The sequence below is a fragment of the Aphelocoma coerulescens genome, chromosome 2 (genome assembly GCF_041296385.1).
Source record: "Aphelocoma coerulescens isolate FSJ_1873_10779 chromosome 2, UR_Acoe_1.0, whole genome shotgun sequence".
NCBI classification, from domain to species: Eukaryota; Metazoa; Chordata; class Aves; order Passeriformes; family Corvidae; genus Aphelocoma; species Aphelocoma coerulescens.
The window spans coordinates 129,312,501-129,329,687 of record NC_091015.1 but is presented as its reverse complement, the minus strand read 5'-3'; the positions used below and the strand labels follow the sequence as shown (position 1 = coordinate 129,329,687).

Below are 17,187 nucleotides of genomic sequence, written 5' to 3'. Positions count from 1 at the left end.
CACACTCATTTCCAGATGACTGCAATGCCCAAAATACCCAATGACAATTATGACATTGAGACAGAAGGAAATCATCCTTACCCTGGGAAGTTTGTACTGTAAGTGCTTATATAGACAGGAATAGTTACCCTGATCTTATATTTTTTACTCTTTGTAAAGACATTTGCAGTGATGGTTTATAATCCTAAAGCACAGACTGTTCAGTCTACCTTGCAACTCCACAGTTTGTGGTCACATAAAAGATAATTCATCTTTATTGTCTCTGTTTCTCCCTTCCACTCTAGCCTTTTTCTCCTAGATTATACAGGCAGGAAACATTCTGGCACAGGCACTGTATCATATTATGCTTTTGTATTATAGGCCAACACACCACATTGTATTAACATCTCTCCTTCAGTAATACTATATACAAAACCAGTACCCAGACCTTAAAAAAACTCACTTATAACCATGGACTCTAAAGGACCCTAAATAGATGAAAGAGCCAAATATTCACAAACTTGTGACAATGTGCATACCACTGCAAATCTAGTTATTCACATTTCTCTCCAGCTAAACAGCACTAATAACCCATACAACTCCTCTGACACATTGCACTACTTTGCTACAGAATTGTTCTACAGACTTCCTAATCAGAAAGTAGAACAACCTTTGGCTTAGTCTACCAACTTGCACAATGCTAAGATCTCTCAAAAGAAATGCAAGAATTTAATATCCTTCTTTGCCATTAATTGGGGTTTTTATTCAGGAAGTATGGATGACACAGTAAAATTCTACAATGTTCTACAATACCCATCAGATAAGCAGCCAAGTAAGTAGATGGCCATGGGATCATCATCAATGTATAAATATTGTTTCGATTAATAAACCAATATACTACAGAAGTATGCAACAGCTACACAATAGGGCACAAAACCAAATAACATCTGTTATGGAACAGACAATTAATGTTTAAAAATGACACATGCACAAAGTGAGGATCTGGGCTGGAAACTCCAGGTGCTTCATGGAAAGATGCAGCAAATATTTGTGTCTGCAGGTGGCTGAAGCACATCCATGAAAGACAATATGAAATTAAGACAGGAATCTCATTACCAGGATTATGCAGACAATAGCATCCAGAATTACTATTTGCTGGCTGTATTCTACATTTAATTTATCAAGTCACACTTAATACTGCAGGTAATACATTTAAGAACAATTAAAATTAATCATAACAGGAGATTAAATGTAAAAGATATTAATATCATTTTTGCTTTTAATTCACCATACCACTGTGAGAACTGCAAGAAAGAGCCACTTTCACTCTGTGGTCTATAAAACACAACCCTATTCTTAACATTGCAAATGTCTGACACTCTACTGCCCAAAGCTAGACATATTTTATCCATGGAGTTTCTAAATCCACATGGTTAGTCCCCAGGATAACTCATGCCAGGCAAGCAGAGCCCTGCAGAAGGGGAAGGCAGGGCAGACATTCCCTGCCATTGGCTCTCCTGTGCCCAGTCCCAGGGCATGGGAGGACACACGTCTCTGAACTGGACCAAGAGTTGTCTGCATATGAGAACATGGTCACATTTTGGACCCCGTTAAACAGTGCTGCTGCATCAGTGTGGGAAGAGTGTCACAACAAGGCCTTCCCAAGCTGATGCACACTGTGCTGAGCCCACAGAGGGAATCTCCACCGAGAGGGCTCATCCTGCACCTTCACACCACCGAGCCCAAAAGTCTTCAGATTTGAAGAATAAAATGACCTTCACTCAAAAAAATACACAAAACAGGCTATTGATTTCCTGTGAACTCTCAAAGTGTTATAATAAGCATTTATAGATGGGCTATTGAATGTCTCAACCATTTAAGCAGACAGTCATTTCATCAGCAAAGTAATAACTGGAGTTGGTTCCAAAAACAGAGGAAAAGCAAAAAGGAGCTTTAGGGCACAGTGTCACTCTTCTCCTTCTAATACCTTTACGCATATATCACTTGCTGCTACTTGACTTAAAAACTGTAAGGCATGTAAGTACAAATCCTGCAAAATAAACACCATGGTAATACTTTAAATCCCTACGACTTTTCCTGGAGTATCTCTTTCATTGCTAACAGGCTACAAAAAAAATGTGTTAACCTTAAGTATCATCTTTCCCCTTTAGACTTGGTAAGGGTTTAAGCAATGCAAAATTCACTTATATGCATAGCAGTAAAAAGACATAATATCTTAATAGAGAAGAGCTAGTGCAGCACTGTTTATTACAGCCACTCAGTTTACTGCATATATCCCATCTCCAGCCAGCAGCCAAATCTGGTGTTTCTAACATTGTTCTTCCAGGAGTATTTTTATTGGATTACGATGAGAATACTGGTATGACATTGGAAGCATTTTCTACACAAACATACGTTAGAGTTACGTGGTAGAAAATATATATGTGTTTATATATATTTACATGCATATATAAATTAAACACTTGAGATCTTGATTTTCACTACATACTTTTGTGCCTTTACCATACATATGTATATACACATACATACTCTCTTGCTGTTGGGAAGGAAACATTAAGTGTTCCTTTTCACATGGCAAAGGACTTGGAGATTTAACTACAGGGCAACACATCAGAAATGAGAACAGTTCACAGAGGCACATAACAAATATGCTATGCATACATCTCCTAACAAAAGAATAATTAAAAATTTCTACATGAAGAAACTCACTGACAAAGCTTGAATACAAAATCTCATTGATAATAATCTGAAGTGTGCTAAATTTCTTGGAGCAATACACTGGTTACAGTTAAAATATGCTTATAGCAAAAAGGATGTCAACCTTTTAGGGAGCAACAAACTGTTGCTTCAATTTTTTTTCTTAGCTTACCAAGAAGAAAAATAAGGTTGTAACAAAATGAAGCAATAACAAAGTAGCATATTCCTTGCTGTTAAGATATTGCAAAGTTAAATTACAATGTCACCAGTTCTAATTTCACTATTGTCACGTTTTCTTGTGATGCTTGCAAAGATCATCACAGCTCTTTCTGGAGGCAGAGACATCCACCCCTGAATAGCTGCTGGTGCAGCATTTCAGTTTCAGTGGGCAGTGATATTACCTATACCCACCACCAAAAATATGGTAACTTTTACAGCATTTTCCCAACATACTTTATGTTGCTTACAAATAGGAATAGCCTAATACATAGAGTAGAAAATATCAGCCTCTCTTCTCTTGAAAACCCATTGTCTGGATATGATAAACATGATTCAGCTGAGGATATTACCATCTACATTTCATTGTTACTAACATTGATTTCAGTTACTCCTTCATGGGATGCTGTTGAAAAGGTTATAAAAACATAGATAAATTACTTAAGGTGAGCCTCTGTTAAAAAAGACAGAAGGCATAAATCAGAGCATCTTTAAAACACTTTTGGCTGGTAACTTGGCACAATGAGGGAATATGAAACAGCTCAAGAACAACATGCCTTCACATCCTGAGTCCTCCCTGTCCAGGCTTAACTGTCACAATGCAAAAATGCGTTTTCCAAGTCTACCTAAAAGAAAACAACTTTGAAAACAACTCCTGGAATATGGAAAAAAACTTGCTCTTGACTAAAATATATACCAAGTTAACTGTTTCAGTCACCAGCAAAACTTCAAACAGTTATGTTCCAGATGTGATTAAACCTCCCAAATACTCTTCTGTTTGAATATACAATCACAAATAATAAAGCATGTGCTTTTGTTGTACCCACTGCCACATAAAGTTGATAACTGAATAAATGCTCACATTTAAGGGCATCTACTCAGAAGGTAACACAGTTTCACACCACATACTTTAAAAGGGAACAACCTAAATTTTGCTTTGGTTTATACAACAAAAAAAACCTCTTCAAGGATAAGTGCAGAGGGAAGAATGAAGACTAATACCAAAATAGCTCCTGTTCCTAACACCTTTCTGATCCTGGCTGAGACAATCTACTCATACCTCGGACGCATGGTGGCAGCCAGCCAGCCAGATGACTGGTGACTTAATATACAAGTTCATGTGGGCTCTGGAGTCTGACACAGACAAGGGCATTAACTCTGAAGCCTCACCAGTCAGCCTTAATATTCAAAACTCATCAAATGAGTCATGACTACATTATGAGACTTTTCTTTAATACTTTATGCTTGCTTCCTTTTGTTCTGAACAGCTTTCACTGTAGAACGTTCTCATTAAATATGCATGCTTTTTATGGGAAAAGTTGTGATCAATTGATGCGTAGGTCAAGTATGAAAAGAACTTAAATGAGTATGATGCTATGATAAATACCATAATAGTCTCAGAACCGCTGATTAAAAGATTGGCATATATATATATCTATCTTGTTTCTACTGCTGGAGGCAGTTCTCACAATAAACAAGGCTTTGGGCCAAAATTCAGCCTTTGAGAACAATAAATACGTATAAAATACATGTATGTGCAGGCAAAGGATATATTGAAATCTACTAGGCTGAATAGCTTTAGTTTCATTTTGAAAGCCACTTAAAATAAAACCCAGTAGATGAAACAAAGAATCCACCCAAACATGAAGGCTCCAGCATCTTTGTTGAAAGAACAATAGCATATTACTCGTCATCCCTCTACCTTGTTGCAAGAGAACCACCAAGATAGTTATTGCTATAATCATACTAAAGAATACTTCACAAAATTATTCTTTAAATTAATCACTATTTGGAGATTTATCTTCATATGCTAATAGTCATAAATGCTTTAATTCAATTGCTCGGCAGAAAACATTCCAATAAAAGAAATATTGCCATTAGCATAACAAAAGGCAACCAGTAAAATCACTCCCATGCACAGGCTCAAAATTTCAAATGAAAGCAATATTCTCATATAAATACACTCTATTTTTGAACTGAACCCACTCTAATGATATGTTTTGTAATCTGATGGCTCTCCCACTGGAGTATACATGATATTAATGAAAGCAAGATCAAATTAAACAGATGACATGATTAACAGTATTCATTTCATGCATGACTGTTTTACCGGAGAGATAAAGACCTGAAAGTAATTACCACCAAGTAAAACTCCTTCACTGACCTCTCCGCTCCCAGCTAGCAGTCCTTAAGTACTGATGCCTTGCAACAAAGACCAGTGCCTTTCATCTGTGGGCTTTCTTTTACGCTACAAGCTGAGCACCTCTCCCATTGCCTGCACGCAGTACCTCTGTATCTATGTCTGTAATGCAGCATAAAGATTACTGGGGAAACCTATCAAACCGGCAGGCAGCAACCCCGGCCGCCAATAAGCGGGAGGCACATGCAGAATCCAGCACATGCTCGCTGAGGCTCGCAGGCTGGCAGCGCTGCTGAGCAGGCTGCTAATCTAATTATAGCCCTCCGCCGAGCACAGGGCTGCTGAGGCACCGCGCGCGGAAACAGAGCCCGGCACATCACACCTTTCAGCCCACAGCATCAACATTTGGGACTGCTATTTGTCTGGGTGTGTCAGGATAAAATTCCTGTTTGGGTTTTTACGGTACTGTTGTTGTTGTTGTTGTTGTTTTTCCGAGCGATTCACCTATGAGGGGGTTTGTCTCCGTCTCTGGAAACAAGGATATATTTAGGTGTGCCCTTTGAGAAGCTGACCACTTGTAGTTTGCTAGGTCTATTTCAAGAAGACAATAAAATGCAGAGGTTTATTCTGCCTGTAGGAATTCTTGTTTTGAATCCATGCATCGCCAGCATCACACACAGCAGACTTCAGATCAGGTTTTGCACACTACTGCAAGTCTACAATGTGGACCTCAGACCAGCGAGGCACCACACACATGCTTTCAGTGCACAGTAGCCCTACAGAAGTCAACAGGACCCCCTCTGTCTGTCCTTTAAGTTTACCCGTGGGCAGACACCCAGATGATCAGAGGGCTTCTGTGTGCATTGGCACATAAAGTCCTAACTAAGCTTTCACGAGGCTAGGGTGCAAATGCCAAGGAAATTTTTGCCATTGTGCAAAACAACTTCAGTCATTTGGAAAATACCATGAGCAAAGACTACTTAGATGTATGGGGAACTAACACAACTAAGTCCTACATGCTTACTTACGCTTATTTTATAAGTAAGTCCACTAAACAAAGGAATGTTACGATCCAAGAGAACATTGTGTATTTGAAAGACGCTGGGAGCTTCTACATCAGGTAAATAACAGTGAAAAAAAGATAGAGACACTTGTTGTTTAGTCTTCCTTGGTAGTACATTTCAATTAATCCTCACTCTGTTTAGCACAAACAGAAAAACACTCTTCAGATGTTTTCTGTTCCCACATGGTTCATATAATCACCTAAGCTCTACACTGATCAAAAGGTTTTCAAACATCAGTGACGAGATTGAAGTACACAACTGTCTCTTGTGCTACAGCATTATGCACATACAAACTACAATGCATTTTTAAGATGTTTCACTAAGTTACACATAAACCATATCCATAAACATTACACTAACAAGATCCTGAACCCCACTGCAATAATGAGTTCCACTGTGCCCACACTGGCATTTTCCCTAATTCTCTTATCACCAGCACCATACAGTATCAGGCACAGTCCAAGAGCATGATATTAAAGGCTGTCTATAAACATTTTTAGCATATTGTACTTACTTCAGTAAAAAAATTGTATTTGCTACTTTATAAAATTTTACTCACGGAACAAGACCTCAATGTGGTAACAGTGCAAGACCATATTTACTGGAAATATGTAAATAGCTATGTCACAGCTTTCTTAATCTGCCAGTGGAAATTGCTCATAAAGAGTTGCTCTGTGCTAGAAGTAGACTTCATCTCTGTAAGACTAATATTCTCAAAGCTACACATGGCTAGAAATAAAAAAGAAATGCAGAAAGAGTGACATTTTGCTCCTTGATTCAATGTTCAGTCAACATTAAGTTTTGTGTTGCAATAAAAGAAGGAGGCTGTTTTATTAAGTCTTTTTTTTAGATTACATCATCTAAGAAGCTCATCGATTTTTATAAATTCTTCTACAAAATACTGTGGAATATTCCAAGTTTCTCAGCCATACTGCTTGAAACCAGGAAACTATATATTTAATGAAAAAAGTCAGGAGAGGCAGTTATACAGTGGTTAAAAAATTAATTGGAATAGTTCAAGAGGCATGTGAAAAAGATGCACAATGATTTGATGATCAGATCCACAATGTTGTTTTTCTAACATTTTGCCAAAGGTAGCAACAGGGGAATAAGACCAATAAAAGTCTTAACCTTAGTTCTCTGATCCAGCTATTGGGAATGCTCACATTTGCTAAGCAAAACAAAAGATGCATGAACACAAAAAATAAAATCAAAGAACTTAAATCATTCTTCTAATCTAATCCACATTCACAAACCACCAAGGCATGTATGACATGTGAAAAAATGACCAAGAAAACTGCAACAGGAATTAACCAGACCTCAGCTGCTACGCGACTCTCAGTTTCGGCTCCCTCCCATGCAAGCTGCTAAGCCTACGTGTCCCCCCTCTGCCCAGCAGCTCCCCAAGCCCTTGCTGCTTCACCCTGCTCAGTTCCAGCACGGCTCCCCAGCAGCCAGCCTCCTGCCTCCTCCCACAGAGCTGCTGGCTCCAAGGGCACGTTCAACCCACATCCCCAGCAAGGGCTGCCCTGGCAGCACACTCTCAACATACCGTTGCAGCAGGGTGTTTATTCCAGGAGTTGCTTTCTTTTTTAAAACCTCATGGCAGCAGCTGTAGTTGAAGGACCCATAAACAGCTGCAAAGGTGAATTTCAAGAAACACCTATTTGTCTCTGCAACATAATCAATACTCACTAAACCTCTGTGCTTAGCTTAGCAGATCAGCCAGCAGTGTCAATGTCTATCTCAATGTTTACACTAGCTTTTAACCATCATCACAATATGCTGGGTCAATAAGGTATGGGGAACTGCACAGCGGGGCAAATGTTAGAGCCAGTGGTCATTCACAAGAACCCCTATTTGGCAATGGCATATGGCTGAAACTCCAACTGAGGACAAAGCAGAGCTCCACCAGCCTGCCCTGCCACCTGTGGTGATGGCACATGAGCACCTGGACCATGCACTGGACCTGTGACAGGATACAGCCATCTATAGATGTGCCAGCAAGAGAAGCCAAGAGAGGTTTAATAAGGACACAGTCACAAGAGACTCATCAAATCCCAGAGAACACAGGTTTCATGAGGACACAGTCACAAGAGACTCCAGCAAGTCTCTGTTGGAAATGAACAAATTGTGAAAGGTACACAAGTTGACCAGTATTTGGAAGACTTTCATCGAAAGCAAAAGACTGTCCCTGGCACAAGGTACCTGCATGTGCTAAGCTACAAGTTCCTGCTCCTCTGCATGGAAACAGAAGGTCTCTACAAAATTTTTAGCAATTATAAGCAAGTTAGGCTTTCTCCAGCTCAGTTCCTTGACAGAAGAATTTCAATTAAAATTCTCTGAAACCATATGGTCCAAAGCAGATGCCCATCACAGAGGGGAGGAGGGAGGAAAAGCTATGAGGGTATGATGAATTCATCATATGACACTAAACCCAGCTTCCTAAAGTGAAAACTGTATAGCTAGCACATTAATGAATTTTACACTTCATTTAGGCATATCTAAGTGAATTAACAAACATATTAATATTTTGGGAACAAATAACTTTCTACTAGGTTATTATCACTTGTATAAGTACTTCCATATCCAATTATTTCAATACAAGAATAGCTTAAAAAATTCTGATGTGTCTTGCAACTGAACAGGTTTCACTCTGGATACCACTTAACCTTTGGCTTAAAAATGTATCAAATATTGCTTGTAAACTGCTACCTCAGTTACTTAATTAGATTTTGCAAAGTATAGCAAGCATATGGAATGAAAATGAGTTGAGCAAAGTGGTTGGTGAACATGCTGCATTTCTAATGGCAATAGTGTGGATATTTCCAAGCTGCAGCCTTGAGAGGTTGAACTAAACCAATTACTCTAATGAATATTTTACTTGGCTTGATGCATTCATTAGACTTTTAGAAGTAAGCTAAACCATCCCATGGTTACATTTATGTAACAACAAAATCTAAGATTTGTCTTAAGATTTTTTGGATGGTACTTCTGACATTTACACAATTTAAAAGATAAGGGGACAGTTTTCTCTTCCACAAATTTTTCTACATTTCAGTTTTCTTTCCCAAATAAATTTATCTAGCATTATTTTCTTTTTCTTTTGAAAACTACCTTTGATTTCACAATAGTTATTTGCTGAGTTCTTTCCTTTCCTAGCAAGTATTTGGGAAGTCTGCCAGTTGGTGGCAAACTCATCACTAGGCCCATCATCATTTATGGAGGAAAATAAAACATGGGCCTAGTGTTTGCTGTATAAACTTTTCTCTGGAAGTCACAAATATCTTGAGGCTGGCACTCAGCATCAACAAACTTATTTTCATTTTGTGTAGCACAGGGACATTTCTTGGATTGCTCTAATTCTGATTGGTAAGTAAGCAGTTACCTGTCCACACATGTGCATATGTCAATGCTCTCAATCATTGAAGTTGGACAGCTAACCTGGAACTTCAAGCTATTTTTCTTTTCAAATATGCCCATTATATTCATAAATGCCCCAGACAGAATGCCTCTGTTAGCTTAAAAACAGGCAGAGAAGTCTCTATATTATTGCCAGAGACTCGTTGCAGGATGGCACCAAGACTGATTCCTACAGACTATTTTTTATAGCATTCTTATTCACTTTTATCTCAGAATCATAAAAAAAGCAAACAGAAAAAATCCCCGACACCCACATTCCGAAGTACACTACCTCCACAGACCAACACACTGGCAGTATCTTCACTGCAGAACTAACTGACTAAAAGGATGACACCAGTCCATCACTGCCACCTTGCAGAGCCAGGGAAGGAGCAGTTCAGCTGTCAGTGAGGTGGGTTTCATCCTACTGCTGATGGATGTGGCAAAGAAGGATCTGAAGTGAAGCCTGCAAGAGGTTTACCATGCTGAGCACCTGCACTTCGGACATAAAACCCAATGTGGAATAACGCAGCATTGTTCTGTTTTTAAGAACACACAAATCCCAAACAAAAGGTCATTTAAAAGATTTCTCATTGCCCTGAAGTATGCTTCCCTTCACATACCACTCCAACACATCTCCAGACCAATGTCGACTTTCCATTCCTCCTCAAGTTCCATCCATTTTTCCTTCAGTGCAAGGTTTTCTTCTACCATATTTCAGCAATCACCTCAAACTACACAAATATGCTTTGTGCCCTCTTGTATTTCCACCTTATTTTTTCCCCAGCTTCCCTTCCTCACAGCTACCAGCAGAGATACAGTATGAACTGTCCATTTCACAAGGTGTAACACCTTTCAGCACAACCAAGGCCTTCTCAAGACCAAAACATGTGTGCCTCTTAGCCACCATTTCACAGCCTCTGGCTGACCAGCTAGATGGCCACAAAGTTGGTGAACCAGAGAAAGGGACCACACTGTTTACAATAAGCACAGAAATAGCTTTAAACAGTGCATCCAGAACATGGACCCCATATAATGTATGACTGACTCACATAAAATCAAAAATCATGACCCTAGTGACATAAAAATTGCAAAATATATTATAGAAAAAACAGCCTCTGCTTTCAAACAGTTAAGCGAGAGAGACACATTTGCAGACAAGAACAAACAGATTTAGAAAAAGAGTGCAATAAAAAAACCCAAAAAACAAAACATGACTGAGGTAAGATGTTGAAGTCCTAGCATAAGGTATAACTGTTCACAAGGACATGGAAGGTTAAAACTACACTGGAACAAGCCACAAAAGGGCTTCATAAGTAGAGATACATTCTTTGTAGTTGCTGGTGGAAAATAGGGACCCTAAGAGAATCATTTAAGCCAGAAAGCTGATGACAAATACTGATTTCCCTAGTGAAAAAGCAGAAAGAGCTTGCAATCAAGTAAGTAAACTTCCAGCACCTCCACATTATTAATCTCCATCACCTCTGCTGGCATTTTCTTCTTCTCTATTTAGTAGCATCTTCACTATGACCACCTTGCTGAAATGGATGGCACAACCTGATGCTGAGTATATCCAACTGAGATAAGACTGGCCTGGGAAAACTTTAAATACAAATCTTCCATTTGGAGGACAGGTGCAATTTTTAAAAAATGCTATGCTGCAAAGAGTGCAAAGGCTGAAAGATGAAGTATAGCATTCCTCCCTTTGAAGAAAAAACTCTATCAGACTTGCTCACTTCTGTAATTGAGAATGTTTTTTCCAATTCTGAGTAAAAAGAGCAGCTCCGAGGTTTTCTTTGATCTTCTGTGATGACAATGAAGACCCATCAGGTTCTCTAAACCCCATTGTTTTCTTATTCTTCAAAGACTGTTTTTCACTCTCTTACATCTCTCTATTCAAGAAGGTGTTTATGTTGAGCTGCAAGATGCAACTAGAAAGCAAGTCAAGGTGCGACTGTTGGAACATGAAGTGGTTCTTTGCAGACACTAATGCATACAGGCACTGGCACAAACCCCTCCTTGCTGCCAGACAGTTCTCCTGGAGCTGAGAGATTGCAAACCTTTGAGACTTCAAGTCTCCAGTCCACACCCATAATTCAGGGTTTCAGAGCAACTCTAAGGATCTTACTACTTTACACCAGAACTGAAGATATTTAGCACAATGAATCCCAGACGAATGCAATGGCTTTGGTTACCACAGAAATCAAGGCTAACAACTTTGAAGGAAGCCTATTAAATGTCAAGCCCTTTTAGCCAAAAGTAAAATAAATTTAGATTTTAATCTTAGAAAGATTGTAATTAAATTTCTAGAAATTGTGCCCATATAAAACCAGAAACTGTGACTCGCCATACTGGAACCCAGTCTCACGGTGTTCTTACAAGAAGCCAGAAGCATTTTGCTGGCACAGATGAAAAGCCTCTCCAGGAAGAGAGGTTTAATTATTTAATAGAGCAAGCCAAAAGCTCTTTTATGAAAAAGTCATCAGGGCTCTTACTCTGTATAACTTTCCTGAAGAAGAGCATACTTTCATCTTGGGCAGCTTGTACACCTAGCAAGTTAAATTTTGCTGAGCTGATAAGATCCCCATACCCTTCTTCCAAGAACTGTTTGATGCTTTTGCCCAATCCTCTGAGCAAAATGAGCACACAAGTCATATAAGAAGAGCTATAAAAACTTAGCATAAATGGAGACAAATGAGTGGCCATTCCTCAAGCAGACAGGCTCCCACCCTTTGCTTTCCATCCTTTTCTGAACATTTGAGCAGACACTCCCCTCCATGCATAGTGTTCCAACTAAGGTGAGGGCGAGAGTGATGAAAGCTGAGAAGTGCTCTGAAGAAGACAGGAAACATGCACCAGGGGAAGTCTGCCACATTCTGGGGACAAATTACTTACTCTTCTGCCTTCTCAAACCTTCCTTGGGCAAAGCAGCAGGCATTTTCTTCATCTTTCTTTCCTAGTCCTGGGAGGAAACAAAAAGTTGCCCAACTTCCCAGCAGCACATGTCTGCATGGCACAGTAGCCCCACATAAGTCACCACTTGTAACACTACTGGTGCCAATAACCAGAATTTCTTCAGGTGGCCATTCTTACTATGTGCCCAAACTGGATGGAACCTTTCAGACCTGTCCCAGATGCAACTCCACAGCACTTCCAGAACAAGTTTCTAAAAGCACAAGCATTAGAATTTTCTGTTTTAAATTAAGCAAATTGCAAATACGTAACAACCTTCATCTCACAGGCATTATAATTTAAGACTGCTGACACACACATCATGTTAGTGGGCATTTATTATTTTGTCAAGAATTTATATCAACATAAGATTAGGAAAAATCAGGGCAATGGTTACAGGCCTGAACCTAGTCTTTATTGTAAACTCATATACAGTTTGTGAGCACCAACATACAGCAAGTATAACTCAGCTTTCCTAATAACATAGCCAGTGAAGCTCAGTACATTTTTGAGATCATTGGTTTCCCACTACATCAAGTGGGTGACATCCCAGCAGTGAGTCCTAAAGTCCTAAGCATATTGGAGGTAGGAAGGGAAATCAGTAATCCCATACAACATAACCTTAATAGCATAACAGTAACCCTTTTTGTCCCTACAGAAACTAGGCACAAACAGGGGTAAATAAGGTCAAAAGGTAAGCACTCAAAACGAAGCTAAGTCAGAATTGGACCTTTCAGTCAGTCTCAAACATTTATCTTCTGCATGTTCTACAACAATGCAATCTTTACTGACATGAACCAAGAAAGTCTCTTCTTGATGTCTGCCTTAATCAGGATTTAAAGAAGCTGCTCCAAAACTAATCCTCAAATAAAACAGACACTGATATTTTCAAAGCAAATTCCAGGAGTCTGTAGTCAAAATATAAGCAGCACAACCACAGTAAAAGGGCTGCTACAAAAAAAAACATACATTAGCAAGTTTCAGAGTTGCCTGTTTAACATTGACTTCACTGTATGCATTATTTGTATTCTACAACAGAAACCACGTGACTATGAAAAGTGGTATAACTTGAAAAATGTCTTAATTTCGATACTCAGTTGGACTGCTGCCAGCATTTCCACCATATCCCACTCACTAGCACGAATATTCCTTTTTGGAAGGACTGAGGGGAAGCAATGTGAACGACCCTGCACATAGTACTGAGTTTTCATGCTGATCATTTCAGCACACAGGCTGCAGCATGTGCATGGCTAACTTGCAAAAATCTAATCATTTATCTCACTTACAGTATTCAAGCTGTTCTGAGTACATACCACTTCCCCATTTATATAATTCCATATCTGTTTCATTTAAAACAAACTGAAACAGCTTTGAAATATTGATGCTGGGAAGAATTTAGAAGGCTTGTCTTCTCCTTGGGTACCTGGAATATAATAAACTCTTGTGGTAAACTAGTACACTACATCAGGTAAAAGTACATCAGGTAAATAGCTTCTACTATTATTTTGGAGCACATCAATAAAATGAGACCAAAAAACAACCAAATTAGATGTATGATTTCTTTTTTAAAATTCTACTCTCTATGTTAGAGCAAAGAACTATTTCAGAAGTCTGTATTCATTCAGAACTTGGTATTTAAATTGACTTTCACAGACCTAAGAATGCATACAGGAAAAGTCTGAAAATTGTTTGTCATGTTTTGCGGTATTCACATCAATTTTTTGGGTTTCTGTATACTTATTATTTCAATTCCCAAAACTAGCAAAAGAAGAAATTTGGAGTAAAACCAGAGACTCCTTAAAGTCTTCCCAATTATATCATATATTAGAACATCTCATGTCTCCCAACACATGGCACCACTCCAGCCTTACTGCAGCTGAGTCTGAGTTAATGTTTGGCAGAATTTACAGGCAACTTCCTCAAGTAAATAAAAATACAAGAGGAAAAAATATCAAACCAAACTAACTGGGGTAAGTAAGATGGCCTGGATATTAAAAAAAATTAAGTCTAAAATCTGTAGAAGCTGCTGGTGGTGAAGGAGATGATGCATGTCTGCACTTGAGAAGTACACTATGTCAGAAAAAGCCTAAACACAACAAAACCAAAAGGAAATTAAAAAAGCATGTGTCAAAAAAAAAAAAAGGCCACAAAACATACACATAAAAGGCATTAATAGGCAGAGAACTCCAGAAAACAAAGGATGGGATGCCTCCCAGGTGGCAATACATCTTCACTCACCTCACCAGCTTTCAAAGCCTGCTGCAGGCAGATCTACAGAACTTGTGAGGAAAACAATAGAATTGTCATAGTTGTATAGATTATTTGCATCTCACTACTACAAATCTCAGGGGCACTTACCAATAACTACTTTGAAAACAAAATTATCCAGGCAAGATCCTTCCCAGCAGCAACACAGGCAGCAGCTCATACTTGCCAACTGTATTTCTTGTAGCGTAGACATAACTTTTTTTACAGATAGACAAGATTTAATTTACATCGTCTTCAAGGCAGTCAGATGGAAAAAGAATATTGATTCCTTGTCTGAACCCCTGCAATTCAGTACTTTGATAGAATTAGGCAAAGGACTGACCCCCCCACCATGGTTAAATACCACACTCTGCAGCACAGAGCAATCCTCAGTGGAGGAGGAATGCAGCTAAGGCCTTGGCAAAGACCAACCACCAAAATGAGGGCACCGCTGCACATAGCAGAGAAGACATCTCTTCTTAAAAACAGTATCACCTCCAAATGAAAAGTGCAGCCTCTTGGCAGGTGGGGTCAAGTTATGTTGTGTTTGAAGGTACTGTGAAAGGAGACCAAGAACTTACCCTCCATAGGCCTTGACCATCCCAAGTGCCAGCCTGCAGAGGCTGTACTCATGAGAACACTTGGGAACACTTCCCGCATTGTTTTGGGTTTTTGTTTTTCTAAACATTAATTAAACTCACTGTAGCCTACAACTGAGAAAATGAAGATAGAAACAAGGATAAGAAGATAGAACAAAGCTAAAGATAGGTATAGTTACCTGATGCTTTAGATAACTGGTGAGTCATTTGAGTACTTGCACTAGAATTAAAGCATTCAAAAATTAAAGGCTGCTGTCGTGCAATCTATAAAAGAATGAAAGACTACACTATGCGCATATCCCGGCTGCATGTCACAGATCCCTTCTGCCCCATCCCCCCTTCCCAAGATTACCTGTATTTTTTGTTACAAGATAAATCAATTTTCTTCTTTATACAAAGTTCTTTAATACAAGCGGTACCATTAATTTGAAGAGACTCAAAATATTAAGCTAACAAGATAGGAAGTAAACATTATCTAGGACGCCTTCTCCTGCTTCCCTTTACACTGATATTTGAAATGTTGACTGTGACTTAAGTAGGTGAGTGCAGCAACTTAGTATAATCAAAAGCAATTGTCCAAGGAAATGTGATCTAATACTTGTAATTTAAAATTATCTTGCAATTTGATCTAGAGAATAGAGAAAACAGAGACATCATTCAGGTGAGTCAACATTTTCATTACAGGCTGCCTATTGCAGTGAAAAATGTGAATGAGCATTGCAAAAGATGTTCCTGTAGAAATGAGTTATAAAGATGCAACTTGAAAAAGTCACAAAGTAAGCATTGTTTATATAGATTTATTCATTTTTTTGAACCCGTACTTGTTAGTAGAACACAGAAAGAGAGGAGAGATGACAAACAGAAAGCTCTACAGAAGACAAAACACTACAGGAATAATCCACAGGCAACAGAAAACTTCATTTAGAACTGATGCGAATACAGCAAGCTTGAAAATCAGACTGATCACATTTTAATGCCAAATAGTTCCAGATAAAGACAACTTAAATCACATTGAAATTACTGATTTTTGTCTGAGGTCATGTATCTTAGTATTTCTTTACTTGAGCACTTCACTCTGGAGTGCTTCTGATCAAATGTTGTTTATATGACACAGGAGAAAATACTTCACTCTTTCGAAAGCTTAGAGCCCCTAACCCAGTACAAATTACAAACTGTGGCTGCAACAGGCAGCAGCAATAAAAGAGATGCAGTGATGTTATTTTTTAGCTTCTCTTTTGTTAAACAGTGTTAAATAGATCTATGCAAAAACATGTTTCTTTCTGGAAAATACTTTACAGATCAGAAAACTATTTTGAAGATGTCGACACACAGAAAGCAGGGAAGGCTGACTTAGTTTCCAGATTGTGCATTTATCTAGCATGAGTATTTATACCTAAGTCTATTAAGAACTCTGTTAATAAGAAACTTGCTAGTTGTTGGGAGTAACAAGCTCTTCTCATTCTTTCATGCAATTATAGGAGGACTCAGGGACAATGGTGGAAAAATAGAACCAGCCGCAAAACAGTACACAGAGAATTTATTTTCTATTCTTCGTACTCTTTGGACTTCAAGAGATCACAGAGCCTAGTACCAGTTCCTCTGGAAAAAATTAAATAAGGATTCTTTTCATTCAACACACCTTCGAAGAAACAGGACTAGGTGGAAGCATTTAATTTCATGGCAGAGCAGGTAATTCTGGATCACCCACTATAACCACCATGAAATTAGCTGCTGTTACGGAAGGATAAGGACTATCTTGAAAAGCTACATTTGGTGCCATGATGCAGCTTTTGGTAAGCTGGGAGACAACCCCAGAACTGGCAATGACACCGATAAAATTCCAGGACTAAGGTTCTCCACTGGAAGTTCC

The 17,187-nt window shown here is 38.8% G+C and overlaps 1 protein-coding gene across 8 annotated transcripts in view; it reads right to left on the bottom strand.

Annotated features, from left to right (window-relative positions):
- Positions 1–17,187, bottom strand: part of FAM110B (family with sequence similarity 110 member B) — a 114,997-nt gene that overhangs the window by 57,875 nt on the left and 39,935 nt on the right. For 2 of the 8 annotated variants that reach the window (XM_069004794.1, XM_069004792.1), the window contains exon 1: positions 5,078–5,192. The exons of the other annotated variants lie outside the window; for them this stretch is intronic. The gene's annotated coding sequence lies outside the window, so the exon portion shown is untranslated. Of the gene's footprint in view, positions 1–5,077; positions 5,193–17,187 lie in introns of those variants that run through there. 8 annotated transcript variants of the gene reach the window in all.